Source organism: Mandrillus leucophaeus, unplaced genomic scaffold (genome assembly GCF_000951045.1).
Source record: "Mandrillus leucophaeus isolate KB7577 unplaced genomic scaffold, Mleu.le_1.0 Scaffold938, whole genome shotgun sequence".
Classification (NCBI taxonomy): Eukaryota; Metazoa; Chordata; class Mammalia; order Primates; family Cercopithecidae; genus Mandrillus; species Mandrillus leucophaeus.
The window spans coordinates 45885-64094 of NW_012110230.1; the positions used below are offsets into that span (position 1 = coordinate 45885).

General features: G+C 35.2%; 1 long non-coding RNA gene across 1 annotated transcript in view; it reads right to left on the bottom strand.

Moving 5' to 3' along the window:
• Positions 1-5758: 5758 nt before the first annotated feature.
• LOC105532165 overlaps positions 5759-18210 on the bottom strand; it is a 49562-nt gene continuing 37110 nt past the window's right edge. Inside the window, exon 2 of the long non-coding RNA XR_001004927.1 lies at positions 5759-7543. This is a non-coding gene — a long non-coding RNA (uncharacterized LOC105532165). The remainder of the gene's footprint in view (positions 7544-18210) is intronic.

Here is an 18210-nt window from a genome sequence, read left to right on the forward strand (position 1 = left end):
CCTTTTAAAAACCTTCTGCCATTTTTCAAGTTTCATATACTGTTTTAAACTTGACTAAAAACAAGAACATAATATATAATGTGATACCTAAAACTAAGTGTTTTTATAGATATTCATAAGCATAAATGAAGCAAAAATTCTGTATCTCAAATTCAGTTTTCCCAATGACTTCATTACACTATCCCCTTGACTAATGTCCAACACTGAATCATATCCGTCTAACTCTACCTATGGAACCCAGACACCAATGCTAAAAGTTTCAGAATCAGCCTTCACATGCCTTCTTCGTCCTCTACGTCTAATCAGCTGCCTAACCATGTTAGTTATTTCTTCAAAATGTAGCTGTCATTCATTACTCCTCTTCCATATTCATCTTACTCTAAATTCTTATTGCCTAATTATTCTTCTTGCCACTCAGCTCTTCTCAACTCACTGCCACTAAAACTTAAGAGTTTTTATTATTCCTCCCTTCACAGAAAAATATTCAGTGGCTTCAGTTACTGCTTAACAAAACCCAACTCATCAAACTGTGTTAATATTTCATGACTCATATAGAACTTTCAAATTTTAACGTAACTCCATATACTAAAACTAGTGTTGCAAAATTCTGCACTTCCTACCCAATTCCATCCTACCTATCTAAATGTATTTCCCACCAACTCCAATGCAAGTTTTCTACTCAATCCCAGTGTCCTTTCACATAAATAAAATTTATTCCCAATTCCAAGGATTTACTTACACTCCAACACATGCTGCACCCTCTTCTGAAATCCTATGTTCACTTTTCTCTCTCTAAAATCTATGCATTATTCCTGACCTAAGCTATGAGACCTTCCCAAAACACAACCACCACACAGACTGTCCCACTTTCAGGCAATAATCATCGCTACTTAACCATCTTATTTGTGTCTCCTCATTTAAACAAAGCTCCTGAAAGCAGGCATCATGTTTCAAATTTTAATGTACACTTTATAAAGGTAGTTTTTCAGTTTTTTATTGAGTATATTTTCCATTCCTTCCATTCAATGGAAAAATATATATATATAAAATGGTGCAAATAAAATTATTCCCTATCATATCAATTTTTCACAGTAAATGTCATAAACTTAATTTGCTTATTTTAATATGCTTATTTTAAGATGTAACTAGCTTACTCTAAGATAAATCTGATCAATTTTGATTTAAAGGTAATATAATAAATCAAGTAATTGTTAACACTAAAGAGAGTGAAGTGATCTGTCCTTATTTTCACTACATATTTTCACTAAAGATAACAAGCAAATCAGCAGAGTAAAGCCATTACTAATTAAGAAAGCCCCATACTTTGAGAAAGAAATAGGCAAACAGTAATCTAGTAGAATAAATAGTAATTATACAAATTACTCTTGGTCACTGGCCACTGACGTGTTTTTAGTTAGACCCCATAATGTACAGCACAGTACCTCTCAAGCTTTTTGGTCTCGGGACTGATTTATTCTCTTAAATATCACTGGGGTCATCAAAGAACTTTTGTTTAGGTGAGTTACAGTAAATGACATTTATGTATTAAAAATCAAAACTTAAAAATTAGTAAAGCACAAAAATCTCCAAGTACACAGTTCATTAGTCATCAGAGTTATAACTTCATCATGTCCTGAAGCCTATGCAAAAATCTACCATACACTTGTGAGAAATGGGAGCGAAAAAGGCTAACAACGTCTCACTACTATGAAAAAAGTTCTGACCTCACAGAACTCCTTAAGTACTCCAGAGAACTGCCACAGGCCACCAGACTACACTTTGAGAACCAAAGGTATAGCACAAAGAATTTTTAAAACAGAGTAAAATAATGTTTTTATATATGGTATGAAACTTGTTTTCTAATTAAGATTTTCTTTAAAACCTGAGAAAAAGTCAAGGTATAATTATTTATTTATTACACAAATATATTCCCTTTTACAGGTAGAAAAGACAAAGGGGAGATTTCAAGGTTAAATGCCTTTAAGATATATAGGTAATATAAATGAGTGGAATGAGCCTATAGAAGATAGACTATAAAAGGACATGTAGTAAAAAAATAGATCCCATTCCCTTTCTCAAAAGAGCAACCATTATTCAGCTCCAGCCATGTGGAATGTGGGTCCAGTGTTGACAGATACTTTCAATTTTTCAAGAAAATCCAGAATATTTATGAAAAACAATCACTTAATTTTTAAGTTGGGAAAAATAAACATTTCATGAATACAATATAAGCCAAGTAAGGTGTGTCGGGGGCCATTATTTTTTATCTCTGTATTATGACATGGGAACTTAAATTAGAATCACATGTTTAAAGTAAAGGGCTACTTGAATTTTTTAATCTGTTATGGTGGCTTTTAGACTGAAAATAGTTTTTGTTTATCTAATTTTTTTCAAATGTGCCACACTAAATGCAGGAAAGTTAATCCTAATTTTGCAGATTCTAAGGTTAACATTTTAAAAGAAAATGAACATTGACATTATTAAACCTGTTTCCTTGAACTTAAGAACATTTAAAAAAATAAGTTCGATACAAGTTGTTTAATCAGAATCGGTACATATATACATTACATATGTATATTATTTGACATTTTTGAGATGTCTGAATTTTATAGGCACACTATCAAAAGAAAATACAATCTCAGAATAGGGTTGATCACTTTAAAAATTAGCTTACTAGAGCCCATAATGTTGATATTACCATATGACAACCTCATGATTCAACATGAAGGACAACTGAAATCTGGGAGGATACTGGCCACTAGAAAGTTTCGAGGAATAGCAGACACTACTTTATTCTGGTAACTTCTTGAGAGCATTTACATCACAACTTGTAAGAAACAATGAGAAAATGAGACAGCCAAAAGGATTAAAACAGATTAGCAAAGAACTCATAAAGAGAAGAATTATGTCCTTTGGAACAATAAACAAAATCACACATTTAGAAAAATAATTATTGGCTGAGAAACTAGCAGGAAGACAAACTGAAAGAAAAAGAATAAATTTGAAATTCACGACCTCAGACCAAAAATATGCTTATATTTGTTGTATATTCTAATACTAGTCTATCCTCTAGGAAAGTGAGCAATTAATTCCCATTTAGGTTGTCCTACAAAAGGTAGTAAGGAAGTAAAACAACAAAAGAGTTGGGGGATTATCATTTGAAGTTTAAAACTTTCAGTAGTATATAATTATATCTTCAGTGAATTCTTAAAGAATTCACGGCATGGTAGTTACGTGGCTGGATACTGAAGTCAAACTTCATATAGACATGCCATGCATTGTCATTTACTCATTACACACCAGGTGTCCAATCTTTTGGCTTCCCTGGTGCCATACTGGAAGAAGGAGAATCATCTTGGACCCCACATAAAATATACTAATAATAGCTGATGAGCACAAAAAAAAAAAAAACAAAAAAAAGGAAAAACTTTTAAAATAGTTTAAGAAAGTTTATGAATTTTTTGGCCACATTCAAAGCTGTCCTGGCCACATGCAGCCTGCAGGCCATAGGTTGGACAAGCTTGCTATACCTCATCTTTCTCAAGCTACACAGCACTCTATGCCTCACTTTTCTCCAATGTAAAGTAGTGATAATAGCAGTACCCACCTTGAGAGATGTTGATAGGATGAGTGGAGATTATATATGTGTCTCTGTGTGTGTGTGTATATATGTATAATCACTATATCATTATATTCATTCACTATCACTATTCACTATCACTATATTCATTGTTGTAAGGCAAGATGGAAAAAATGCTGAGAAACTGAGATACTGATGCAGAAATTTGACCATAGTGAATAGAGATAATGCATTAAGCAAAACGGTCGGTTATTACTTGCTCTTTCTTTCTCTTCATATAAATTTACCTCCCCTCACCCTGAACCTTCCTAAGTCTGGTCACTTGTTTTGTAATGCCATCCTCTATACCTTTGTCTTAAAGAGTAATTCCTTATGAAATTTTTATATTTGTCGTCAACTAATTATTAGTTCAAAACTTAAGAGCGCTGCACAACAGCTCACCAGCCATTCCTAACTGGCCCACCTATGTGTTTCACGTGTTTTTCTTTCCTTCAACTCACTCTCAGCTTCTACTTTCTATACTTATCTCTTCACCCTTACCTCATTATCACTCAATCGCCAGCACAATCTCTCCTCTCTCTCACTTTCTCTATCTCCTTTTCTCATTTTCTGTCATGGGAAAAGTGAAACTGGGTAACTACAGGAAGAAATGTGTATTGTTACCAAAGGGAATCGGAATAACAGAAGAAACATTAAGTTAGTTAAAAGATACCATGGCAGACTGATCCTTAGAATATGACTCAAATAATACAATATAAGCTGCTGCTTCCCCATATGTATAGTTATTCTTAGGAATAAGTTACATACATTAATACATCCAAGCAAGAAGCCCAAGTGCATAAAACCTTAATTAATTATTAATTATTGCTCAAGATTGATATGTGACTGACAAGAGAAGGAGAAGCAATTAGTCAAGGTTGGTAGATAAAAGCAGACAGATGACACAGTTATTAGCAACTTAACTTCCATCACCTCTAAATGGACTGTAACTACATTCCTGGTATTGATAATGCCAATATAAGATCAGACAGAAGTCTCTGGATTCTTTGTACACTAAGATTGCAACCATCTTCTCCAAGGAGTTGTATAATAACACTGCCCACCAGACCTATATATCAACAGAATAGGTACCAAAATGCCAAATTCCAAATTGGAGACTGTCTTAATTATGTACCGCAGATATGCAGTGTCTTGCTTCTTTATTTCTATAGACATAGGTGATCATATTAAATAAGGAAATTGGGGGAAAAATCAATGAAGAAAAAGAATCAAGATTTGGTACTCATACAACAAGAAAATAAATATTGAAAACTTGAAGAAGTCTATAATGGAGCTTCTTAGGAAAAAGAGTAAATATTAGGCATCTATGGTTTCCTGCATTTATGGTGTGGTCTGCAATATACAACCTCCAAATTAAGAAGTTTAAACACCTATGTTTAAGAATAAGCAAAAAAAATTTAGAAATATGCATGTATTATTAGAACTCAAGTATCCACCCCTGACAGTTATTTGCTTAACCCATTTTTATAAACACAGCATACAGACCTCGATGAATGTTTCTCCTGTTATTCTTCTACCTTATCCAACACTTTTTCCCCCTTACCAGCTTATTTTACGGTCAGAGGTTAAACTGCTAACCCTTCACCTTCCAGGAAAGTTTTTTTTCCTCTCTCATAAAAGGTTTTTCACAGTGTGTAGCAGTCGGATTAGCTCTTCTCTTCGAGAACAAAAGCTCTGTCTTTGTCTTCGTTGTTTGTGCATGGAGCCCCTACATCAGAGGAAGCTGCTCCTACTCAACATGCACAATAATGATATTGTGAGGCCCCACGAAAGCCTGGCCTCTCAGTGTCTAGACTCTCATCCAACCAGCTAGCCAAAGAGAAAATCCTGTCAAGCACTCAGCTGAAAATTAACTAAGGTATCCTGTTGAGAACCTGATGAAGATGTTATTTGACCATACGGTAAAACTTTCTATTGTTGAACATAAAGATAAGAGAAAAACTTTCAGAACTCAATGCTTTAACAATCCTGGTCACCAATTCACACATGGGTCAGTAAATGTATTTTACCAACATACAACCCCTTCCTCTATACGTGCTCTTAAAATAACGCGCAGGCTTATTTATGACATTCTAATCTCCTGCATTTAAAAATCTGTGCAACTAAAAGATACATTCAAAAAACTTATATTTTATTTGCAGTGTTTACATTAAATATTTATCATTAGAAATCCCACTACTGTATTTGTCCCTGAAGGACTCAATCAAAATGCAAAAGCCAAAATAAAAGTGTCATATCTTTTCATATTCCTGAATAAGTTTTAAAATATTGAACAAAAGAGAAACAGTAAACTAAAAAGTAGATAATAGATTAAAACTTAGAAATGAAAATCGAGTATATAAACCAAACCATTCTTACAAAAACTATTTGTAAATTTTTAAACCTGTAAAAAGTTAAACACATTAGATAAATTTAAATTCGGTCGTACGATGGCAGTAAAAGATGATTCTCTCAAGTATACTGTTATGGGTGAGTTCATGAATATTTATGAGGGGCTTTTGGGACTGTTGCAGTTTATGAAATATCATTTTGTAATATAAACCAATAGCAACAACCAATATTGAAAATTATTAAGTGAAAACTATATATGATTGCAACCACATTTAATAAGCTCATATTGAAATCTAAAAAGGAATGCACAAAAATAGATGTTTTGTGTTATTGCTATAAACAGAAAAGTCTTTTACCTTCTTTCAAAATTGACTGCAATACATTACATTAGTAATTTAAAAAATAAACTTTGCAGAATAATAAGAATAATTCAAAAACCTACAAATGGACATCAATTAATGAAAGACAAGGGTGTAACTACTGTATACAAGATTCAGAATTAAAGAATACATCATTTGTTACATACTCTACACAGTAATATAAATTGATTTCCCAAATTTTAGGAGAAACATAAATATGCTTTTTTTTAACCTACAATAAACTTAACAAAAGTAATACATTTATTCTTAAGGGGTTAAAAAATCAATGCTATACATAGCAGATGTATGGCATGGAGGAGTATGTTCCTACTCTTTTAATAGACACATGAAAATCTAAGCCTGGCAAACAACAACATTTAAATTGAAGACTCTAGAACACACTGAATAAGTGAGAACTGGCAGAAAATGTTAAATATTTCATTCCTCCTTCTGTGGAAAAAACGGACAAAAATTTAACAAAATTTAAAAGGACATTTCATAAAACAATAACACACAATTATAAGAAAATAGATTTGGTTAAATCTGTATTATATATGAACAATACAAAAGTTAACAGAATGGCACAAAAACCAATACTGAATGGGTCCAACATGGCTACCATTTAGTATCTTTTATATCAATGAATTATGCAATCAGTAAAATGATTACAGTACCAAATACATCCACCCAAACATTGGAGGCAGAATGGCTTTATTCCACTCTATGTTCTGCAAAGTACCTCTGCTTCAAGTGGTTATTTCCTCAGAATACTACGCGGTTCCACCGTGGCTTTTGGCAATTAAACCAAATAAAATTTAAAAGCACAAGACCTTGGAGCATTCACCGTTAAAAAAAAAAATTACTCTGAAGTTACTTCTCATGGATTCTTGGGTACATTTCCTTTGTTAGAAGAAGTGATCTAAAGTTTTGCTTAACAGTTTATGTTCACTTTAGTGTGAACTATGAAACATTCCATTTACAAAGCGTTCTTAGACTTTTATGAATTTTAAAGGGTATTATTCAAAAATACAGGTTGGGGCCATCTTTTCTCCTCCCGTGGAGCTGCCGCCACTTTCAGCCAGTACAAGGTCTACCCCGGACACGGGAGGCGCTATGCCAGGACCAAGAGGAAGGTTTTCCAGTTTCTTAATGCAAAATGCGAATCAGCGTTCTTTTCCAAGGGGAATCCTCGGCAGATAAACTGTACTGTCCTCTACAGAAGGAAGCACAAAAAGGGACAGTTGGAAGAAATTCAAAAGGAAAGGACCCGCCGAGCAGTCAAATTGCAGGGGGCCATTACTGGTGCATCTCTTGCTGATATAATGGCCAAGAGGAATCAGAACCTGAAGTTAGAAAGGCTCAATGAGAACAAGGTATCAGGGCTGCTAAGGAAGCAAAAAAAAAGCTAAGCAAGTACCTAAAAAGACTGCAATGGCTGCTGCTAAGGTACCTACAAAGGCAGCACCTAAGCAAATGATTGTGAAGACTGTGAAAGTTTCAGATCCCAAGTTGGTGGAAAACGCTAAGCTGGCAGATTAGATTTTTAAATAAATATTGGACTTTTTTAAAAAAAAAGAAAATATGGGCTGGAATACTGCAAACAACCCACTCTTTTGATTTCAAGCTCAATTTTAAGCTGCAGATTGCAACTTTTATTGAATTTGAATAGCAAAAATTTTGAGTCAGAGAGAACATAAGATCTACTCATTTTGAGACTTAAGATTAAACGGTTTGCCCAATCATTTCTTTCTTCTATCTGTCTGTCTGTCTATCAATCGAGACAGGATCTTGCTCTCTTGCCCAGGTTGGAGTACAGAGGCATGGGCACAATCATAGCACACTGCAGCCTCAGTTGAGGCTGCCTCAGCCTCCCAAATAGCTAAGACTACAGGCGTGTGCCACCACACCCAGCTAATTAAAGAAAATAATAATTTGTACAGACCGGGTCTCACTGTGATGTCCAAACTGGTCTTGAACTCCTGGCCTGAAGCAATCCTCACACCTTGGCCTCACAAAGCACTAGGATTAGAGGTGTGAGCCACCATGCGCAGTCTCTTATGTTTTAAAATAAAATAATAATTCTTTGTATGTCATAAAAATCATCCCTGAAATAATCTGTGATAAATGTGTTACTGTAACCTTTCTTTACAAATGCCCATACTGCATTCCTGTTGTACTGGAATGGCTATTCCTTAGCTCCAAGGCTCTACTGGTTTTGCTTGCCTTTCTCTTAGACTGTTATCCATATTTTTGTTGTACTGCTCATTCTGAAAACAGCTTCCTCTTTATTTGTGACTGCTGAGTACACACCCAAACATCTATTCTTTTGAATGTCTCTTTGAGACTACTTCATAAATGAGATTTCTCAATACTAGCATTTATGCAAGACATCAAAAGTCTGTTGCTATGTCTCTTGAAAATCACTGAAGACTGCCTAATTGCACATAAAAAGGCCTATTCTGAGTCTAAATCATTCTTCATCTTTTGATAAGCCTTCATCCATTCCTAACTCTATCACAGTTATTCCAATTGCACACAAAGGGCATATCAGAGACACTGCTCCTTTCCTACAATCAGCTATAAGGCAGCATACCAATAATCCTGACAGCAACATCTCCAACAGAGTAGTGGGAAAGTCATCTGCCCCATGTCAAAGTGGCTGTATCTAAGCATCACCATAGCCCTATTCCTTTAAACAATGGCTTCAAACTTTCAGATGCATAACAATCACCCGGGAAACTTTTTCCAAAATGTAGATTATACTCCCACCTCCATCCTTAAAATAATCAAAGTATGTCCCAGGAACCTGACTTCTCAATAAATCATCCATAGTTCTAAAACACATACTGACAAATACTGAATAGCAGTTCTTTCTAAACACTTGTGGACATCCATCTAGCAACATTAAACATTCCATCTTGGAGGTATGACAAAACTCCGCAGGCCCCTGAAAACAAGATTTTTGCACTCTATTAGACCTTGTTTGCCTCTATCTACCAAGTGTTATAGGAAGTTCTCCTACTTACTCATTACGGTGAGAATGCAGCAACGATCCTTATTCATTTTTAGGCCTTTTCTTAGCTAGACAAGAAAAATATTCACATAGGTATCCAGGATCTAATTTACTACAGGTAGGGAAGCCTCAAGATTCTAATTATGCAAAAATTGGCGAATTTAAAAATAAATACTTAGAATTCTGCTTCAAAAAAGTAAAACAAGTAAAGCAATGTCTTCCTGTTGAGTTACACATCTGCCTTTAGTCCGGTAGAACCGTGTTTTCCAATCACCTTGAGGAAATAAAGCATTACTTAGTTCTAAGACAAAATTTCCAGATTCTGCTGAAATTGCATTAGAAAGGAAAGGGTAACATAGGTATCTTACCTCGAAAGCAGATAACCTAGCTCATTTTCTTCCAGCAGATTTTGATTACCTTCTAATTTCCGACAATTTAATGTCCCTATTTACTTTCCCCTTCAACTGTATTTACACAGATTTCTCTGACACCTGTTTATTACATTTCTTCTCCTTGCTGTCACTGATCCAGTATCAATTAGCATGCATGAGAACCTTCTGTTGTATAACAGGACAAAGGGGAGTATCTAATATTATAATTGGAAAAGAAGCTTTCATGACAAATTATTTTGAAACAATGCTGAAGTTTGAATTTAAGGTGCTATTTTTCTCATTTAGACACAGAAGTATTTTCCTTTCGAAGCCAAAAAATATTAACATTAAATCCACATAGAGAATGACAGTCAGGTTACAACAATTCCCTCTTTTCTAGGAGCTACATCCTATATCCAGGGTGGGTTTTCAGTAGTTGCATCCATAATTGGTGAATGTGACCTCAGGCCAGAGTTGATAAGTCAAACATATGACCTAATCTGGGCCAGTTTCCTTCTCATAGAAGACTTGGGTTATGAACTGTGAAACATAACATGGAAGATGCTGATGCAGAATCACTTTTTGGCAGAAAGATGACAGAAGATCCTCAGAAGTTCCATGGTAACTATATTCCCAAAAATTACTTACCCATGTACTTAGTCACCATAACTTTTCTTTTAACCATGGATACAGAATGTTAAAGCAACACTTTTACATCCGTAAACAGGACATCTGCTTCCAGCCAACAGAAAGTACAAACTGTAGTTGCTGTCTCCCTCTTTACCAACTAAAAATCTAAAAAAAATACATTAAACAAATTTCAGACATTAGTAAATGCAAGAAAGTGATCCCTGACAGAGATAAAACAAACCAGGTAAACCTGACAATTGGTCTTACTATCTGGAGTTTCCAGGATGTGGCACAAGGTGGGAGAAACCCAGGCAGAGTCCAGTGGTCTCTCTGAGATGAGGTTGGAAGGCCAAAGCATCTAGACTCCACAAAGAGAACAGGAGAAGAAGCTGCACAGGAATATAGCTCTGGAGAGCTGCAGAAGGTTCACCACCAACCCACCCAAGACTTTAGTGCTGATGATCAGTGCACACATATGAGGAAACTACCAGACACTGAGGAAAGAATCATCCAAAAGAAATGGGGGGAAATCCCAGAATCAGCTGACATTCACACCACCCAGAGTGGGAAACTCTCATGATCAACAGAGTATCCTGTACAGTACTCAGAGGGGTAATACCTTAGCAGTGGGACAAAATCAGCACTGGACTGAAGATGACTCTGGTTTCACCTACCAAAGCTTAAAAGCAAGCCTCAAATGTTCAAACTGTTTCCAAATAACTTAACTGTAATCTCAAACAAATCCTTAAGGGCATATGGGACATTTAAGAGAAGAAACCATATACTGCACCACAAAGCAAGTCCTAATTGACTTAAAAGGATTCAAGTCATACCATGATATTCTCTGGAATTATATTATCAAAATATACCAGAAACATCACAGGAAAATCCCCAAATATTTGTAACTTAATTAACATACTTCTAAATAACCTAATGATCAAAGAAGAATCAAAAGGAACTCTAAACGGAAATAAAAACAAAACTGATAAACTGATCAAAAGTAAGGACTATTCTCTGTGAAAGACAATGTTAGTTAAAAGCATGAAAAGACGAGATACAGATGGCAGAAAAAAATGCAAATCCAACAGTCATTGTATCCTGGATATATTAAAATCTTTCAAAACTCAGTAATAAGAAACCAACCCAATAAAGAAAATATAAGAGAAAGAGCTGAACAGACATTTCATCAAAGAAGATATACAGATGGAAAATAAGCAAACGATTTCATCTTAATAAAACATAATTGAGTCTTAAAATGCTTCCACCAAATTTCTAAGAAATCAGATCTTTACCTCTAAATTAGAATATGTAATGTGCTAAGATATTCTTAATAGTTCCTTTCAGTTACCCTATGAAAATTTTGCACCATCAAATATGATTTTGCATCAGCAAAGACAATCACTACAGCCCTGAACTTGTGTTTGATTTGGGGCTGGGCAGGCATACAACCTAACTATGAGCACAAAAGGAAGGAGTGTGCAATTTTAATTCTGTTAAGTTGGTTAAAGTGAGACTCATTGACAATGAGCAGAAACTTGAAAAAGGTAAAGAAATTACTTGTGCAGATATCTTGGAAAAGTGTATTAGAAGTAAACAAAAAATGCAAACCCTTGAAGGAGCATGCTTGATGTTGTTCCAGGGATAGCAAGAAGCCAGTGTGGCTGCAGTTAAGACAGCAAGGGAGAAAAATGGGAAAGGATAAGGTTAGAAACGTAAACAAGCGAGATTTGAGCCAGTTATATGGAGCCTTGTGGGTCCCTGGCAAGTCTTTTATTTGAATAATTTGCAAAGGCAGAAGGATGAGTAAAAAAGGAATTATGAGCAGGAGATCGCTATATGGGGAAGACTGAGTCTCAGAAAGTCAAGGTTTGAGAATTGAGGTTGTAGACAAATTTCTATTATTATATCAAATATGCTGTGCAATATATTTTGAGAACTATCAAAAGGAAGATGAAATCCTTGCTTCAGTGAGTTGATAATATAGTTGAAGAACTAAACAATAATACAGTTAAAATGACAGAATGTTTAAATTACAAGGGCTTTCAGATAGTCTATAGCTTTTGTTTACCTGAAGGAACCTGATTCAAGAAAGGGAAAATGATTTATGCAAGATCATATAACTAGTTATTGGTTCAGGCAGAACTAAATTGCCACCTTCATTAATAAGTTCTCTTAAAGTCCAGTTTATCAATGGTATGAAGGACAAGCTGAAGAAAAGACTATACTTATAAAGCACTTTTACAAGATAAATAAGCATTTGTCACATTCACTTGCTTTCCTGACTTCCAAATTTCTGTCCTACAATTTTGAGGGAAGGAGTGAAAAGCAAAGCTAATATCTATGTTGATAAGTAAATTTACTGGATCAAAGGATAAAAATCTTTCTGTATTTTGATAAGAAAAGCATACAAAGCTTTTCATATGAAGACTACATTTTCTTCCTAAAAAAAAAAAAGACTCTATTTTCTGGAATTTCTCTAGGCTACAAAGAGAAAGGATAAGACAAGTAAATCATTATCCTCTGTGTTGATAAAGCTTGCTTCCTTCAAATCAAGATAAAACACCACTGGCTGGTAAAAAATAACATCTCCTGCAAAAGTCCTCTCACTGAAGTAGTAGTGCTTCTGACATACCCCAAGACAGAGTAACCAATTAATTCATGTGCATATTCCAAAGATCATCACTTCCAACTCAAGCCAACCAAGGATATATTACTCAAATAAGGGCTTAAAGTGATTACAATGATGCCATCCTTATTTATGCATGTCTATAGAGTAATTACTAAAGCAGTTTTAAACTATTAATATACTTTTAAAATTCTAATGTTAGAATATTAATCTTCAAAGCAGAACAAGCCTAATGGTGAGAATGTCAATACACAATCTTTAACACATTTCTGCACAATCGTTTGAACCTAATTATCAAATTGACAATTTAAAGTAATTATAAAGTAACACAAAAACATACCTTTTATGCCATTACTAAAGATTTATTATTTAAAAAAACTTTTAAAAGTAGTTTCAAATATTTAATAGGCAGAAAACTTATAACATTGGTATCTATACAATTTCACCAGGTAAAGAATTTAAAATTTCAGCTTCATAATCCTATACACAGAATGAATACAATGGGCATAAACTACATACACCCAAAAAGAAAAAAAAAAAAAAAACTAAAATAAAGGTGGCAACCCACACCTATGGTATGCAGAAAGGCAGAAAGAACATTAAACTTCATTTAGAGATTCAATTTGCAGTCTCAGCTCTTCCACTTTATAACTTTGGAACCTTAAGTATGAAAGAACTTCACTGAGCTTTAATTTGCTCAATAAAATGAGGATAGAGGATAGCTATTGAACCTAACATAGAGAGTTGTTGAGAAAATCAAAATTAATTTAAAATAATATATGTAAAATCCCTTTCAATCTGTAAAATAGTACACAAATTTACATTACAAGGAGAAATATTAAATATAATACAATGGCACTATTTCAAGTCTTAGTTGATACCATCTAATATAGCAATCCAATTTCTCTAGTAATATTTTTCTTTCAAAAACTCAGTTCATAAAAAGTTTTATGTTATCAACTGTAGGCATATATTTACCTGGAGGTAAATAACCACAAACTAATCTGTCATATAACATCCTAATTCTCATCATTACCATAACAATAATATCAAGGGACAGAATTTTTATACTTCAGTTTCATATTTCTACTGTGTGTTTTGTGGAACAAAACACATTTACTGAATACCTACTTACATGACACTCTAAAGAATCTTAAAAAGAAGAAAAGATAACATCTCTGACATTAGCAATCTTGCAGTCTAGCTGGCATAATACTATATATTCATAAATAATGCAAATTAAAGTGATAGACTTCACTTTTAGTCATGAGGCAGTAACAGGCACAAACCAGTTGGCCCACCATAAACAATGTAAAATAAAGTAAAACTGTATAAAATATTTGAAATAAATATTTTTAAAAGTTGAGCAATAGGAAAAGCGAGACTGTGGTCTCTGGGAAAAATAAATTACACAAAATGAGCACTACAATCTCCCTGACTTTCTGTCTGAAGGCACTTTCAGAACTGCAGCCCACAAAGAACTACAGTCTTGCTGAGCAGCGGAAAAGGAGAAAAAAGTTTGGAGGTGAAGCAAACTTTGTGGAAGAAAATATCAAATACAAAGAGCATCAGAAATCCATATAAGGGTCATATTAAGTCTTTGGCCAAACACTAGGTCGCACATGTACAGGGTGACACTCCTGACGATGCCTGGCAGTGAATAGCTGAATGAAGACTCTGGTGGTCACATAGTACCAAGAGACAGAACAAGCAGGTAAAACCATGAACATGTGAGGAATTCAACTGAGATGCCTCAGAAAGGTCACACTGTTAGGAGACAATTCCAGGGGTCTCTCACTTCTCTTCACTTCTTTACAGCAGAGATAGATGACTAGGTTTTATTCCAGACTATCTTTTCCAGGATGACTGCTTAATACGGGAAGTAATTATTAACAAAGTTTTAAATTATTAACATGATATTAACAAGATTAAAGCAAACACCCTTAGAAAATAGTCTCCATCCCAAGCAGAGAGCACATTACCTTATAGCCTTGGAAGACAGAAACACAGATATACCTTGAAGATATTGCAGGTTCAGTTCCAGATCACCTCAATAAAATGAGTATCACAATAAAGCAAGTCACACAAATTTTGTGATTTCCTAGTGCATATAAAAGTTATGTTCATACTATACTGCAGTCTATTAAGTGTGCAATAGCATTATGTCTTTCAGAATGTACAAACCCTAATTTAAAATTACGTTATTGCTTTTAAAAATGCTAACAATCTTCTGAACCTTCAGCAAGTCGTAATCTTTTTGTTGGTGGAGGGTCTGCCTCAATGTTGATGGGTGCTAACTGATCAGCATGGTGGCTGCTGAAGGCTAGGGTGGCTGTGGAATTTCTTAAAATAAGGCAACAATTAACTTTGCCACATCAATTGATTCTTCCTTTCACAAAAGATTTCTTTGTACCATAAGATGCGGTTTGATAGCATTTTATCCACAGTAGAACATCTTTCAAAACTAGAGTCAATCTCAGCTGGTTATGGTAGTGCAGGCCTGAAGTCCTAGCTACTAGGGAGGCTGAGGCAGTAGGACTGCTTGAGCCCAGGTGTTCAAAGCCAGCCTGGGCAACATAGCAAGACCCCATCACAGAAAAAAATATCGGAGTCAATCTTCTCAAACCCTTCCCTGCTTTATCATATAAGCTTATGTAATATTCTAAACCCTTGTTTGTCATCTCAACAATGTTCAGAGCATCTTCACCGGTTGAGTCCATCTTAAGAAACCACATTCTTTGCTCATCCATAAGAAGCAACTCCTCATACATTAAAGTTTTATCATAAGATAGCAGCAATTCGGTCACATATTCAGGATTTACTTCTAATTCTAGCTCTCCTGCTGAGGTGGAGAAAGTTTTAGTGGTCTGGATGGAAGATCAAACCATCCACAACATTGCTTTAACTCACAGCCTAATCCAGAGCAAGGTCTTACCTCTCTTCAATTCCTGGAAGGCTTTCCAGGAATTGAGAGATGTGGAAGCTGCAGAAGAAAAATCTGAAGCTAGCAGAGGTTGGTAGCTTCACACATACCTACCACATCTGCGTTACTTATTCCACTGAAGTCTTAAACCCCTCCAAAGTCATTCATGAAGGTTGGAATTGATTTGTTCCAAACTTCTGTTAATGTTGATATTTTGACCTCCTCCCATGAACCATGAAATATTCCTACACACATCTAGAATGATGAATCCTTTCCATTCACCAAAGAGATTTTTCAATGTACTCTGCCAAGATCCATCAGAGGAATCAGTCTCTAGGGCATCTATAGCCTTCCAGAATGTATTTCTTACATTTAGACTTAATGATATAAAACTTGAAAGTCAAAATTACTCTTTGATCCATGGGCTGCAGAATGGATGTTGTGTTAGCAAGCATTAAAACTTTTGTCTTCTTGTATATCTCCATCAGAGCTCTTGGGTGAACAGGTACATTGTCAATGAGCAACAATACTCTAAAGGAAATCTTTTTTTCTAAGCAGTAGGTCTCAACAGTGGCCCTAGAATATTCAATGAGCCATGCTATAAACACATATGCTGTCATCCAGGCTTTGTTATTCCATTTAGAGAGCACAGGCATAGTAGATTTAGCATAATTTGTAAGGGCCCTGGGATTTTTGAATTGATAAATGAGCACTGGCTTCAACTTCAAGTCACTAGCTACATTAGCCCATAACAAGAGTCAGCCTGTATTTTGAAACTCAGAAGGCAAGGACTGACTTCACCTTTCTAGCTCGGAAAGCCTTACATGGCATCTTCTTTTAATATAAGGCTGTTTCATCTACACTGAAAATCAGTTGTTTAATGTAGCCACCTTCATCAATGATCTCAGCTAGATCTCCTGGATAACTTGCTGCAGCTCCTACATCAGCACTTGCTGCTTCACCATACACACTTTCATGTTATAGAGATGGCTTCTTTCCTTATCTCATGAACCAACCTCTGCTAGCTTCAAATTTTTCTTCTGCAGCTTCCACATCTCTCTCAGCCTTCCCAGAATTGAAGAGAGGTAAGACCTTGCTCTGGATTAGGCTGTGAGTTAAAGCAATGTTGTGGATGGTTTGATCTTCTATCCAGACCACTAAAACTTTCTCCACCTCAGCAATAAGGGTGCTTTGCTTCCTTATCATTTGTGTGTGCACTGGAGTAGCACTTTTCATTTCCTTCAATAACTTTCCCTTTGCATTTACAACCTGTCACAAACAGTTAGTTGGGTGCAAAAGGCCTGGCTTTCAGCCTATCTCAGCTTTTTAAATGCTCTCCTCACTAAGCTTTATCATTTCCAGCATTATATTTCAAGTGAAAAACATGTGAGTCTTCCTTTCACTTGGACACTTAGAGGCCATTGTGGGGTTATTAATTGGCCTAATTTCAACGTTGTTGTGTCTCAGGGAATAGTGAGCCCCAGGAGAGGAAGAGAGATGGGGCAACAGCTGGTCTGTGGTGCCCCATCTCTCTTGTTAGAACACATACATTTATCAATTGTTTGCCATCTTATATGGGCATGGTTCATGGTACTGCAAAACAATTACAACAATAACATCAAAGATCACTGATAACAGATCACCTTTTTTTATATATACATAATATATAATAATAACAAAAATTTTTAGAAGGTTCAAAGTTATACTATCTTGAGTTATAACTGTCTGCTTAATACAATTACACCATTTTCACTTCTAAGAACCATCTCATAATTTAAAGAATGACATGGCTGAGAAAGATACTTTGGAAGCCATTTTTAGGCATTGCTGAATTTAAATCATCTTCCAAATACTACATTCTGCCCCTTTCTTTATTGTAATAGTTTATCTGAAAGTACAAAAAAATTAGTAAATTGCTTTTACTATGCAATTCTAAAATATCAAGTCTACTGCCTCCAATAAAAAATCAGTAACTCCTTTCATAACATTAAGGTCAAGTTATTTGTAAAGACAATGTCAATTAAAACTTTTTGGCACTTACGACTAACCCATCATAAACAACTGTCAATCTTAAAAACACAGTTCCAGTAAACATGTAGTTACACTGGGAACATAAGAAAGTACAAGGCCGGCATGGTTACTCATGCCTGTAATGCCAGAACTTTGAGAGGCCAAGGCAGATGGATCATATGAGGACAGGAGTTCAAGACCAACCTAACCAACACAGCAAAACCCATCTCTACCAAAAATACAAAAAGAAATTAGCTGGGTGTGGTGGCACTTGCCTGTAATCCCAGCTACTTGGGAGGGTGAGGCA